Genomic DNA, 14,068 nt, shown 5'->3' with positions numbered 1-14,068 from the left:
AGGCTTTGGGCAGAATGTTAGAGATAAACTATCCAGACTGTGGCTTGTGCTTGGTAGCAGAAATGCCAGCTGCAGGCTATAGAAGAAGCTGGTCTGGGAATCTGTGAGTGTGACCCTGAAAAGAAGGAAGAGGGAGGACTTCTTGGTCACAGAGCTTGTTGTAATAAAAACCCAATCAGAAGAAAACCTGCTTGTTTTTCTTCTTTTCTTTCTGCTGCATTCAGGGAAATGGGACTTGTTGCCTTTTTAAATTTTTTTTCCCTTCATGTCTGTGTGTAAGCAGCATTACACTTAACCAAAATGCTTATAATCTGTTTCTTACTTTAATGGAAACAAATCTGTTTAGTTGTAGAAACAACATTATAAAGGCCCCAGTTTTGAGTAATGTTCAAGCCAAGAAACCAATAATGGCAATAGCAATAATTCTTTCGGCACTGCACATCTGTGAAAATCTCTTCTATGGTCAGATCTGAATAGCCTACATTGAATGACATTAGAGTTTTATTGAAGAAAATGAAACCAGTCCTTTCTTCTAGGAGTAAGTCTCTGAAGTGAGGAACAGGAAGCTCTATACAATAGCTAAAACCCAGGGGCTGCATTTGGAAAACTTTACTTTGGCTGAAAAATGTTATCTTATAAATAATCTCACTGAATTTAGATAAGAAGTATGCTGCTCAATGAGTGAAAATCAGCTAGCCTCTGGTCCAAAGTAGAAAACTTTGAGAAGCCAATATTTATGTTTATAACTCTAAGTAAGTGCCTTAAAGATATTCTTTAATCTTGCTGAATAATTAGAGTATAGATCTGTGGTGTGCATTGCGCTCCACTTTGAAAGCAATACACGGATAATAACAGAATGCATCAGAGGAAAATATCCAGAGCTCGGTGGCTGTTAAATAGCAGCTCGTAGCCCTGCAGATTGGTGTTGCTCAGGAAGGTACACTTTTTCCACCCTGTGGACCTTGACATGAAATGGTGTGATAAGGTAAGATGGCAAAAGACCGCTTTTAAATCCTGCCAGGGTAACCATTGGTAACTGGCCTATTTGGGTGTTGTGACTGCTTGGGAAAATGCAAGGAGATTTTTTTTGTTCCAAAACAGGAGCCAAAACAGAGAAATGCCCACCAATAGATGTGCTGATCCAATGGGGCTGGGCTGAGGACAGTCTGAAAAGACAGCATGCATTTGTATTGAGTAGAACTGGTGCCTTGAAAGGCAGGTACAGAAAATGAATAGTTCAAGGACAGTGCTTGTAAGCCAGGAGGACTTTTGTTGTGTTCCTCTGGTATAGCTGAGGACTCAAATTCAGTAGTTTCATTCCTGTCAGACCATTGTAACTGGGAGCCAAATCAATTCTTCTTTGTTTAAGAACAGTTCTGGGAATGCTTGATCAATATTCACTTCTGCTTTTGCCTCTTTACACGGCTAAGTGATTTGTACCTTTGTTGTGATACACGGCATTTGTTACTCACAGACCTCATTGTGCAGTGTTTATCACCTGAGAAGTCCAGGACTTAGAAGAACACTTTATTTGATCTACATGGGACTGTCAACCAAAGGATGTATTTTTCTTCAGAGTGAGGTCTAAAGTCTCATTTTATAAAACAACCATGTGAAATTACACAGAGAAGAGACGGCCAATTTCCCATTAACAAGTTAATCACAACTGAATTTTTTTTTTTCCTGGAATGCAAATGAGATGGAAAGGACCATTCCCTCTCTTACGGGTGACAGTACAGCAAACCTGTCACCTGTATTCTTGTCCATTCTCAGGTCTTTTAGGTAGCCTTCAGCCCTCAACAATGATACGCTAGTCTGTAATCACTTTGGGTGGAAAGCAATAGGAATGTCTAAATAATTGTTCAAAATCACAGGGAGCTGTGAAAGCCACTCTCTAGCTAGCCAAGTGCTGAGTGGCACAGAACAAAGAGGATTCACTCCAACTTGCTCCATTCAAAAGTACGGAGCAATTTAAGCTTTCCAAAGCCCACAGGTTTTAGTGAGGAAAAGGTCTTGTGAGTCAAGTGTGTGTCAGCTAACAAATTCCTGCAGAATCAACACAGACCCAAGAACTTCTCCTATTGTCTTACCTTTGATGCTTTGCACACTGTGATCACACCTCTCCCCCTTTCTCCCAGAAGTATCTGATATGTTACTGAGACTTTAGCCTCGTAAAGGAATAATAATACTCTTGAGGTGGCTACCAGTGGAGCAAACCTGTCATGGGGCTACATTTATTTCCTGAACATACCTTGTCTCGCATGCTTAGTGAAAGGGTGACCAGTCTTTTCTCCCTCTGAGATTTCTTGGTTAGGTAACAGCCAGTAATTCAGTCATGTTCTCATTCAACGAGTAAATTCAGTGAAAATACTCAGTTCCTTTTATTTTTTCTGCCACATGTCAAAGAAAAGGTAATCTTGAGCTCCTGCACCTTGTTGGATCTGCCTGAAAAAGAGACTTTTAAAAGGTGAAAAGCTTCTGTATATATTTCCATCTGGAATGTAGTTTGTGGTGTTTGTATTTGCATTTACTTGACTGAAAGGATACTGCAGATAAAGATATCTGCAAAATTTCTTCCACTTATTATACGTTCTTCCAGCACATAATGCATCATCTGTATTTTAAGATTAACTCCAGAGAGCAAAGGAGTACCTTCTAGACATCGTTTTCCCATCTTCCCTTTATTTTTGCTTTGGCTTCTTTGAAATTCATTCATGAACTTTTGGAGATGTTTCCTCAGAATAGCTGAGGTCCTCTGGTAGCAATTCCAAACAAGTTAAGCCTAAGCAGAAGTCTTGATCCAGTTCATCTTCTTTCAAAGTAAACTTTGCTGCAATGGGATACTTTGGTTCAGAGAATGTGACTTTTATACTACCTGTGCATCTCAAATAAATTACTCTTTTGGGGCGGGGGAGGATCATACAGGGAAAACTGCCTTTGAAATTTCACAGTTCCCAAGATTTTGAGGGGTAGAGTTACTCATGCAGAACAGTCATCCTGTCCACCTAGATGGCAATTTAGGGATGTGAAAGGATCTCTCTCTAAAAGTAAGCCAGTGGCAAGTATATGGATTCAGGTGTTCATATAATAAGCTTAATCTGGAACACAGAGGCCACACTCTACAATGGGCATTGCTCTTCACGGTGTCTTTCAAACCAAAGTCTTCTCTGGTTTAGCTACTGTATCAGACTAAGACATTCTTGTGGCAGGAGCAATTCTGTGTTGAAATCCTTCGCAGCAGACTTCTTTACCTATGTGACTTGGTTATTGATGCTCTCAATATGATAGCTTGATACATGGCATCAAATAAATCATTATTTTCTGAGATTATATTTCTGTCTAAAGTCAGTATCATTTCTTGAAGGGAGCAGTTTAGTTATGCACCAGAAGATAAACACTGAAAATCTTTGAAAGGCTGGTTCTTTGCTAAACCAGAATAATGCCGTGCTTTTCCATAACTCTTCACATGCCGCTTAAAACCTGTCTTTTGAGGTAGCCCAGCTGCAGTCTGTTCTCTAGCTAGTGTGACTACAGGCATTTGCACTTACAGTTTTCAGAAGGTGTTGTCATAGGCAATTTTATCTTCTACAAGATTATAAGGCCAGACATTATTCTCATCGTGAATCTAAAATATTTCCCACAGAAGATTATTTACTGACAAAGTCCAGAGAATTATTTTCTTTCTCTCAAGTCAAATTTTTTCGTTCAAGTAAGTAGTGAGTCTTCTGGACTTTCAGTTATTTTTTGCATCATCATGGGAGGTTTTCAAAGACAGAAAGATGAATTAGGCCTCCGTCTCTCTGATTTTCACTGAGTTGATATTTCCAGTGAATGGGCTCCTGAGTCTCCTCTAGGTCTTTGAAAATCTTCCACATGATTCTTTTCATTCTTTGTGCATCCATTTCCCTGGCACTGCTGCTTTTCAAACCTCTATAGAAACACTCATATGAACCTGGAGGAAATATGTGCTCTATAGTTAACTCCTAATTGCCCTACTGGGCCTATCTCATTAAATGTAATGTCTTATTATCCATCTATATCTTAGCCTTCGAACATAAAATGTGACCTTGGGCTGTGAACCTGCTACTAACTGTACAAGATCAGATTTCACTACAGCTTGCACAAGAGATCTTCAAGGGGAAACTAAGGTATCTAAAAAGGGGGTTTAATGATTCAGTAGGTGACCTCAGTGAGCCACAGGATCAAAGCACCTGGCATGTGCTATCTCACCATTTTGTGAAACAAATAGCTGCATTTTATACTGGTTCTGACCATTAAAAGCTTGATGTCATTTTTCCCAAGAATCAGTGAACAAAGAACCTAAGCTTTATCTTTGCACATCAAAACACTCAGACTCATGTGCAATTAACGCAATTGTCATTCTGCCCCTTCAGGATAAGTAAAGCCAGTGACTGGGTCCCATAATTGCTATGGTCTTGGCAATTATAAATCAGTGAAAATTATGAAGCATTTTCTGGTGGAAGAAAGTTCCTCCACAGGATAAACAGTAGCCCCCAAAGCCTTTGTGGACAGCAGCAGAAACCATTTCTCCTTGGGTCTGGCCATATAAAATGCTCCCTACATGTAGTTGCACGCATACCATACTTTCATTAAAAGGTGTTCTGATGAGCCTATATTTGGCTTCTGGAGATTTAAAATATGTAGAATCATGACTTAGGAAAAATTCTGACTGTTTTTATCAAATAGTTACTAATAAATAGTTAATCCCTCCTCCAAGTGACATACTAAAGACGATACTTTCCCATTACACAAGTGACAAGACTAATAGAGCTAGAAAAATGCCACCACTATGACTAAGATTTCTATTCAAGAACATAATTTTAAACATCTGAAATGCTACCATATGACTAATCATATGTTGATAATCTGGTAATCTAGGCTAACAACACAAGTATTAAGAACAGTATTTATTTTTATATATAAATGCATACACACACGCGCACACACATACATACACACACATATAAACACAACAGCTGTCAATATGAAGACAAAATGAAGCAGTCAAATATAAAATTGACGAGTAGACACAGGGAGTTAGGGAAAAAAATCACAAACCTGACTCGTTATGGTTGAAGAATAATGATTCAAGATACAATGTTAAAAACTGAAACCTTTTCTTTTCCTCTTGAATCAATTAGTCAAAACATACTGTTAAACCACAAAGGTGCTACTCATTAAAAATAATGCTCCAGGAAGGAAATATTTCCCTTGCCTTTCAGCATAGAATGTAATAACACCAGAGGACAAAGGGATGGTAGATGAAGTCTTACAGTAGATGATTCATTAATTCCTCCTGTTGTATTTGCAAAGCTGGAGACTCATAGTCATACAGAAGAGAACCGTGTGAAGCTGGACTAGATTAGCTGGATTTGGCCATGCATTTCCCATGGACTGCTTCTTCCTCTATGGCGGCTAGGTCAGGCACTTGCAGAAATTTTCAACACTTTACTACACACTGTTATCCTCATGGATGACACGGTACAATTGCTTTTTTTCCGTGCCTCAGATCTTTCCTCACTTAGTTACCTGCAAAGGTAAGAACTGACTCTGTCAAAAGTCAGGTACTATAGAAAGAACTGCAAAATGTGTTAGTGAAGGGGTAGTGGGAAGGGTCTGCTTGAATGATGAATGAAGCGTTCTATACAGCGGATACTTTACAGCAGGCTTCTTGAACTCAGCAAAGTAGGCGATGTTCCCAAAATAGCATATAGAGCTTAACAGATACAATTGGTCCAATTCAGATGTGACATAAATGGGAGCAGACAGAGGGAGTAAGCAACACTCTCTTGTGTTCGTGCTAGAGAGTCTAAGGTGGTATCACTTGCGTAGCAAAGCAATTGGAAAACAGGAAAGCTGACTTGCGAGAAGAGAAATACAGAGCGTAGTGCAGGACTCTTACTGTTTTTGGAAGACAGACAGATGGGAAAGAAAATACGCACTATGTAGGCCAGAGGCTGAGCCTTGAATTTTTGGCTGTTCGATGAGTATCTCCGTAGGTTCTTCCAACTTTGGCTTTGTGTAAGCAGTGATCTTATTCAATGGCACTGTCTCATGGACCAAGTTTGGCTCATGGGCTACCATATGAAGAAGCCTGGCACAAGGACATGAAAATGTGCCTGTGTGCTACCTATATGGAGATGCTTGTGGTGCCAGTCAGTGCTGCAGATAGTTGCAACCTAGTTACTGAAATAGCCTTCCACTTTTACTGAGGCAGGAGGCCAGCTTTGCCTTACTGTTCTCTGGAGCTGGGATCTACAACTGTTTCCAAATTTATTTATGCACATCACAGGTCACAAGTTGTACCCCCTGCTAAGTTAGGAACTTATAAATTATCTAGATGTAAAACAAAAAAAACCAGAATGCTTCTTCAAAGATAGGAAAGAATTTCGCTCAAGTATTAGTTTAATTAATGTTATGCAATTAATTCTGTCTGGAAGAATGAAAAATACAGTAGAAAAAATGAAAGCAAATGTTGCAGGTGAGCATGCAAGCCTTGGAAAAGCACGTCCTCTGTAAACGGGAGACTTACCAAGGGGAAATAGATAAATCATAGGTTCAAGGGAAGTTCTGTAAATCTTTTTCCTCAATGTATTGTTTACTTTCCCAGATAGTCTTCTGTATATTGATGGAAACATTCCCATTAGTAAATGTAAAGCGAATTATTCATATTGTAAGTTAAAAGTCCTTAAAACCTAAAGTATTTCTTACAAAATTAAAAGAACTGATTGAAGAAGTGTTACGTAGAGAGCTTGTTCTTAATCTCAGCTGCATAGCATTCATTATCATGCTTCAAAAATGCATGGAGGGACCTTTCACTTGGTGCAGTATTGCTTCTGACAGCGCAAATTAAATCTACCTACAGTGGATGTTGCCTGTTTACTGGATGGAACCATTTATTAAGTCTAGTATGTGCTGCTCCAACAGACAATGAAAAAGATAAACAATTGATTGCAATCAAAAGACAAAACAAAAACATTACAATAATGTTACTTATTTGCATAGTTATCAGTAATCCATGCAGGATATAACAAAAATCACTTTTAATGCATATACAGCTGTACAAGTGTCTATGCATTTTGAAATTAGTATAAACGCCTGTGTATTTCATCAATAACACATCTCACATCAAAACTGTCCAACTACATTTCTCCCAATATATTTGTAGCATCAGATGTCACATTCCTAAATAGTATCATGTGTTAATTTCTTTACAAATAACATTTATGGAATAGTTTGTGAAAAACATTTACTGTATAGTTACTTATAAATCACTTCTGGCATTTAGATCAAAAGAGCACTGCAGGATGTCCTTGATTTGCCCTGCCCTGCGTATCAGAGGTATGGGCTGGGCTGGGCTGGGCTGAGTCACGTGTTTTGTAGAATTCCAAATCGTTTTTTCTACTTGTTTGCAGCTATAGGATGCCATGTGGCAAAATCTGGTTCTTTCTCCTGCATCTATGAAGAGCCTCAGAGAAGCAGCAGGCAGAGAAGCACTTGTCCTCTTGCTGTTGTTGTTCAGAAATGCATCAGTGCAGCTGATGAGCCCTCCTGGAGAGCTAAGCACATACTTGCACCAAAATATGAGGCAGAGAGTTTTGTTGCCCTTTACGTATGAGGAGTTAAAGATAGTACATGAAGTAATGAGTCTCAAAAAAGAAAATAAAATGGTAGCACTAGAGCTTAGAGAGATGGATTCCCAGGCCATACTTTTTTAACTGTGCTTGACATGGTGAATGAATTTAAGCAAGGGGCCTGGGGGGACAGATACCAAACACTATTAGACTGCGTGGTGACTGTTGGCCTCTTTTGTACTGTATATGAAAGTCATCCAGAGCCTGGCAAAAAAGAAAGAGGAAACTTGATTTCAAGCTTGATGTTGAATGGGCAACTAGGCTGCCTATTTGTGGGTAAAAATGACAGTTTGTTTTCAGATGAAGGTTTTGGTGGGGTTTCTGTATGAAATTCTGCCTCTTTAAGAAAGATAAGAGTTTCTTTCCCCAGCATAAGTGACTGGCACTAACAGCCCAAGACAAAGCTTTCATGGCAGCTATTCCTCTCTAGAACTCTTCAGAAATTGTAATTTCCATTTCACCAGAAACTGTGATTCCAATATTTTCCTTTCTAAAACAGAATACAACACCAAGTGACATTTTGTCACTTTGTCTCTGAAACAAAGCTGATGGGAGAACAGAGGGTACAGACACATTGATATAAATAAATATCTAATCTTTTTCTGTTCATGACCAGCTCTGGTTTTAGTATGTACATGTCATTGTATGTTGCTGTGCAATGGAAGTGGTCTGAGGAGCTGACCTCTTTCTACCTGTATTCATTAGGAGTAAAGAATCTAAGTCTGGAAATCTGAACCTGTCCCATCTCAATCATATATAATTAGTTTTTTCTCCTACCAGAGTCTTTGTTGAAACTCCCAATGACTTCAGTGGAAGCAGCACTGAGACCTAAATTCCTTAAAATGTTAAAATTAAATGACACTCCAAGAACAATACTCCTCCTCCTGTTCCCAAAAAGGACTAATACATTGATTTTGAATCCATGGTTTGGAGAATCAGTCACAGATTAAGTGGTTTTTTTGAGACAGGAATTAGAAGTATAGCAGTGGGAGAATACTTTAAATGAATTGTTTATATTGTCTGCCAACAATTATTTGTTTTTGTAATTCAGCATTACTGATGTTGATAAATTAGAATTATATATTGTAAAATGGCATGACATCTGTTCTGTGGGGGCAGAGGAATGCTGATGTGAAAGCCCCTCTTAATGAGGAGCAGTTGATATATGTGTGAGCACTTTTATGGTTTTGTCAAACAACGTAAGTGTTATTCTGGATTTACTAGCAGGAAATAAAATCCAAATTGAAATAAGATTTTTAAATGGCACAAAATCCGAACACTTTTCATGTCACCAATTAAAAAAACCCACATATACAGCTAAATATGAAGCCTTAAAGTTCCAGTACTATCTTGTATGCAAAATGAAGAATATTATTTACTCAAGCAAAACTCCTATCTGTGTTACTGACACTGGAAAATTAATAAGTATTATTCTCTATACTGTCTTTGTTATAATTTAATTCCAATTATTGATAGAAACACTGACTTCACCATATCCTTTTAAATACGTCTGTAGGGGCTCAATCCTGACATCTCGTCTTGCCATCCTTCCATCTTGAAACCTCAGTGAGGTTTTAGCTTAGTAACGATTCACATGCAGTTTGAGGCAGTTTCAGGACATTCACATTTGTAGTGTTCAGATCTTAGAAGCATAATCCTGAATAATCTGTTGAGTCAAGTTATGGTTATTGACTTTTGAAATACAGATGATAAAGCAGTGTTCCTTTTTTTCCATTTTGGAATGGAATATTTATGGCCAAACTCTACTTATCCTTCTTATTTGATCCATCTCATCAACTTTAATGGAGAGCAACAGACAAGGTTTTGCCAGTGGGCACATAACGTTGAAAACCAGACAATTTCACCTTTATCATGTTTCACATTTTTGCATCAATGTCTGCAGGGCAGTCAGTTTTTTTCAGCCAATTTTTGTGGTCCACCATTGCTTTTAGCTTCATATAGTCCATTGTTTTTTTCTTTTGAAGACTAATTCATATCTCTCAGTGCTGACGCTGGCTCTTGCTTTAGTTAGTTTTAGGATAGAGGAAGGTGATGCAGGCAGTAACTTTTTCAGAAACAAGTCTTGTTCAGTGTGTTGCTTGTTTCTCTGTGTGTGGAAAAGTAAATCTACTTACAAATATCTTCAAAGGAAGACGAAGCCCTCTCTTCCTCCTCCTCATTAATATAAAAGAGAATCTCTTAGTAGAGTGTGAGGTGCTTGGGACAAGATAAATGATGTTTTTATTAAAATTAGTCAACCAAACTGTTTTCTATAGATTGGGTTGTATTAAAACATATTTTTCTTTCTAAAAGGCAAGTGCGATGACTGCCTAATCTAGAATTAAAATAATTCTAAATATTATTGACAAATTCGACAAACAAAGAAGAAAGCTTGTTAGCCAACTTGTGAACAAAATCTGCAAGTGAGAAGCTGGGACCTGGTGGTGTCTGTCTGGCAAGCAGGAGCTCACCAACTTTAGCATATAAATCAGCACAGTATAGTTGTTAACACTGATGAGGATCACCTCTTCTCTTGGAAGAAGAGCTCAGAATTACTGCAAAATGGGGTTACAATACAGTATTTAGAGTCATCTATCTAAATCACATTGATAGGTATTCTTCTGCCCTTGAACACCAAAACATTTAGAGGGAAGGGAAGCAGTTTAGCCTACCACTGCTCTGCTGTGATTTCCCACATCCTGGGACCAGAGAGTAGCCTGTATCCTGCTCTCCTTTCTGTCCCTTAATGCAGAATGGAAGAAAAGGAACATTTCTCTACTGTTTCTCTCCTTTAGTTCTAGGAGGAGAGACTAAGCTCAGCCCATGGAAGAAGGGTAGAACTGAATTTGAGGCAAAAGTCAGGCATTGGCTTAGAGAGCATGACATGATGTGATTTGGGGTGAGGAAAAGCAGGGGTTTACACTCCAGGGCATTGCGTTATCTGTTATAAGGGTTGGTAACCAAATGCATTTGTAACTGGAATATAGCAATACTATGTGGTCTGAAAACACAGTAAGGGCTGGCAGGCAGGAAAATCTGTCCAGAACAATTTATTAACATCTCAGGCAGTAGTCTGTGTCCAGTCGTGATTTTTGATAGCTATGACCAGGTTAGCCTGTTGTCTTACTTCAACCTCAGATTGCCAGAGAAGGGAATTGCTGAAGAAAAGCACAGTCAAACAGCTAATGGTTTCTGGCCTGGGAGATCTGGGGAGCTGAGCTATTTTCTCTTCCAGGTTTGGAGAAATGTTGCACTCCTGGCCAATATGCCATCACTTTATTTCACACGGTCATTTCTTGCTGCGCGGCAAGACTGGATTAAATTGTGCTAGAAACTGCAAAGAATCAGCTCAAGAATCAGGGAAGCTAAAAGTGCTCCCACTCAGGCTCTTTACTTCATCTGTTCCTCTGATTTATGGATGGAGTGGGGGATTGACCTTATGTTTGAAAACCTGAAATTCCATAAGAAATGTCAGGATACTGAATTACAAACAGGCCAGTTTGAAGTCGAAGTTTAGATACTGTAGATTTCTGTGCATGTGCAGGTAGGACCTGTCCTGAAAAGAGATTAGCTCCTCTAGTTGCATTGGATAAAGGAACAGACCTAATATATGTGTTAGGGCTTTTAACTTACATTGGTCAGAATTTTATCACCTTGATATTGCAATTGTGAATATAGAAATCTTTCAAAATTCAAAATATAGTGTCCTAGGTGATTTGTGGAAGTAAAATACCTAGAAATCTTGCACAGTAACCATGCATACATTTTTATATGCTTTCATTTCAGGTCTGATAAACTAATTTGTGTATGATCTGAAGGCACTCGTTGTTTTAGGGTAATCAAGCCTGATTATAATTTTCCCTTTTTAGTCTCCTTAAAAACAACCCTAAACCCAAACAAAAATAACAATTTTCTCATCTTCTGGGGTAACATGCAAATGAACTGCTGACTCATAAGTGCTTGTGTTTTGCACAGATTGCCAGCCTGGGAGAAAATTATGAAAGACTGTAACATTCTGTAGCTTTTGAATTTTGTGGATGCCACTTGCTAATACATGTGTGGGGTTTATGTCAGTGAAGGAGTCAGTATCTTATCCTCTAGGCCTTCCATTTAAAAAATTAACTTGTGATTAATTGCTGCATGCTTCCATTACTGCAATGTAGATGGATTTTAAAAGCCTTTTGACAAAGAGAGGCACCTTGGGGTATTTTAAATGCAGTAGCTGTAGAGCACTCTGTAGTTTTATTTTGTATTTTTTATATTCATAGTGATTGAAAAATCAACTTCAGTTAGGGTCACAGGATAACAACATCAGTTCTGTTCTCCAAAGTTTGATTTTCTGTTTGTGTTTAAGAAGCTGACAACCATATCTGAAACTCATTGATTATCTGCTTATAATAGCTCATCGTCTCGACGGAACAGATCAAACCTTTTCCACTTTGTTGAATGTATTCCAAATAGCAACAAAATGGGGCCAAAGATATTTGAAATTCAATTAGAATAATGATAATGTGGTTTATTTATTCTGAAAAAGGAAATATTTAAAGAATAACTTGTGATCCATTTAAATGGATCCTGATCTTAGATGAAATGAATTTTTCTCTTCACTGGTCTAAAGAGTATATTTATCTGGGGGTTCTAGCATTGCCTCGTAGTTTTATTTGCTTTTTCTCAGAAATGAGAGGAACATCTTAAAACAGCACATGCACTCAATTAATGTTATTTAATCTACTGAGTCTAAGGTTTTCTCTCTTAGATTTTTTTAAAAATCTTATAAAATCCATTGCCCCACACCAATATTTCATGGTCATCCACGTAACTTGACATTTGCTAATTCCTCATTAAAACTCACCAGATTAACATCGTTATTCAAGTGGGTGGGGTTGGACAGCTTTCTTTTTTTCTTTGTATTTAAAATCCAAATAATCTGCTGAGTATGCTTGTTCCAGTTCCTTGGCCTTCTAATCTGTCCAAACATACCAGAAAACAGAAATGTATCCTTTCTATGGTGAAACCAAGGCAACCCAGAGAATGTCTCTGCGGAAGAACACAATTGACTGTCACAAATGAAAACAAATTGATAAATTACAGTTTGCAAATCACTGCAATAGGAAATTAATGTAGTGGCTTGGAATAAAGCAGATTTCAGCACTTTTGGACAATTGCTTACCACCATCTGCAAAAGAAAATTTTGTTTCTTTGTCATTGAATATATAGAGATTTTTATATAAACAGAATCGAATCCTTTCAAGAATCTGCATTTGATCACAAAAGAATGAAATGATACTTCGCAATGGATCTGATAAATGAGATATTTATATATGAACAGGCCCACTGATTTACCTCTGATTTTTGAAGAACTTTTGAAAAGCAAAGTAGAAAGAAATTTAATGTTCTGCTGTTTATTTTGGGAAGCATTTGAGCCATGTGCTGTAAGTGACTAAAATCTGGATGTTTGAATTTCTTATCAATATTTTGACAGAATGGATGTAATACACAGCCTTAAAATCAGTTAAAACGGTGGGCCAGGATGCCTGTGAATTTAGCTCAAAGATCTGTATCATCCTAGGATACTGCCATTTGGGTTTGGTACTTGATCACAGCAAAAAGCAGCAGTGAAATTTGGATGTATCAGAAAAAGATTTTGTTTGAAGAAGTAACAATTTTAGTGCTCAGTCCTCTAATGTTAGTAGTGTGTAAAAACCTAGAGAAATTTTGATATCAGTATTTCTACCCTACATTAGTCCATATAAACACTTGGAATAGGAAATTATGGCTGAAACAAAAACAGTTGGCATTCTGACATTGATCCCAATGGAGATATATGTTATGGCTATTCCTGTCCTGTACCCCTCTTGGTGTGGCTGGGCAACTTAGCTACCCTTAGCTACCTTTGAGTTTGTGTGACAGGGAAAATGAACTAACCAGAGCTCCGCTGTGATGGGCCAGCATTGCAGCATCATGCTCTGAGAATGCTACCAAAAAAATGCATGCAAACTCATCTTTCACTTTTAAATGAGTCAGGTTTCCCTTGGAGCATTTTGGTTAGAAGAAAGAAATAAATACTTACCAAAGGCTACTGATAAAATCTACACTTTTTCTTCTTTTTTTTTTTTTTTTAATAGGAGAATGTGCAACCTCCCTTCTGGCAAAAAGATGTAAATTGTGAATTTTAAGAAACAAATCCTGCTGCACAGCAGGTTTAGACAGGCTGCTACAGTTGGGGCCTTAAGGCGTTCTGTGGCTTCCCTGTGGTAAGCCATGGTTCTCATTTGTAAAGCCAGGAGAATTCCCACTGTTACTATAATCATATGCATGATCCTTCTTCCATCTCAGTGCTCCCAGCATCAGTTAAAAAAGAAAAATAGGCCAAATGTTGGTTGTTATGTAGTCAGCTATCCAAACGCTTAGGA

Source organism: Gymnogyps californianus, chromosome 2, assembly GCF_018139145.2.
Source record: "Gymnogyps californianus isolate 813 chromosome 2, ASM1813914v2, whole genome shotgun sequence".
NCBI classification, from domain to species: domain Eukaryota; kingdom Metazoa; phylum Chordata; class Aves; order Accipitriformes; family Cathartidae; genus Gymnogyps; species Gymnogyps californianus.
This window is presented reverse-complemented; position numbering follows the sequence as displayed.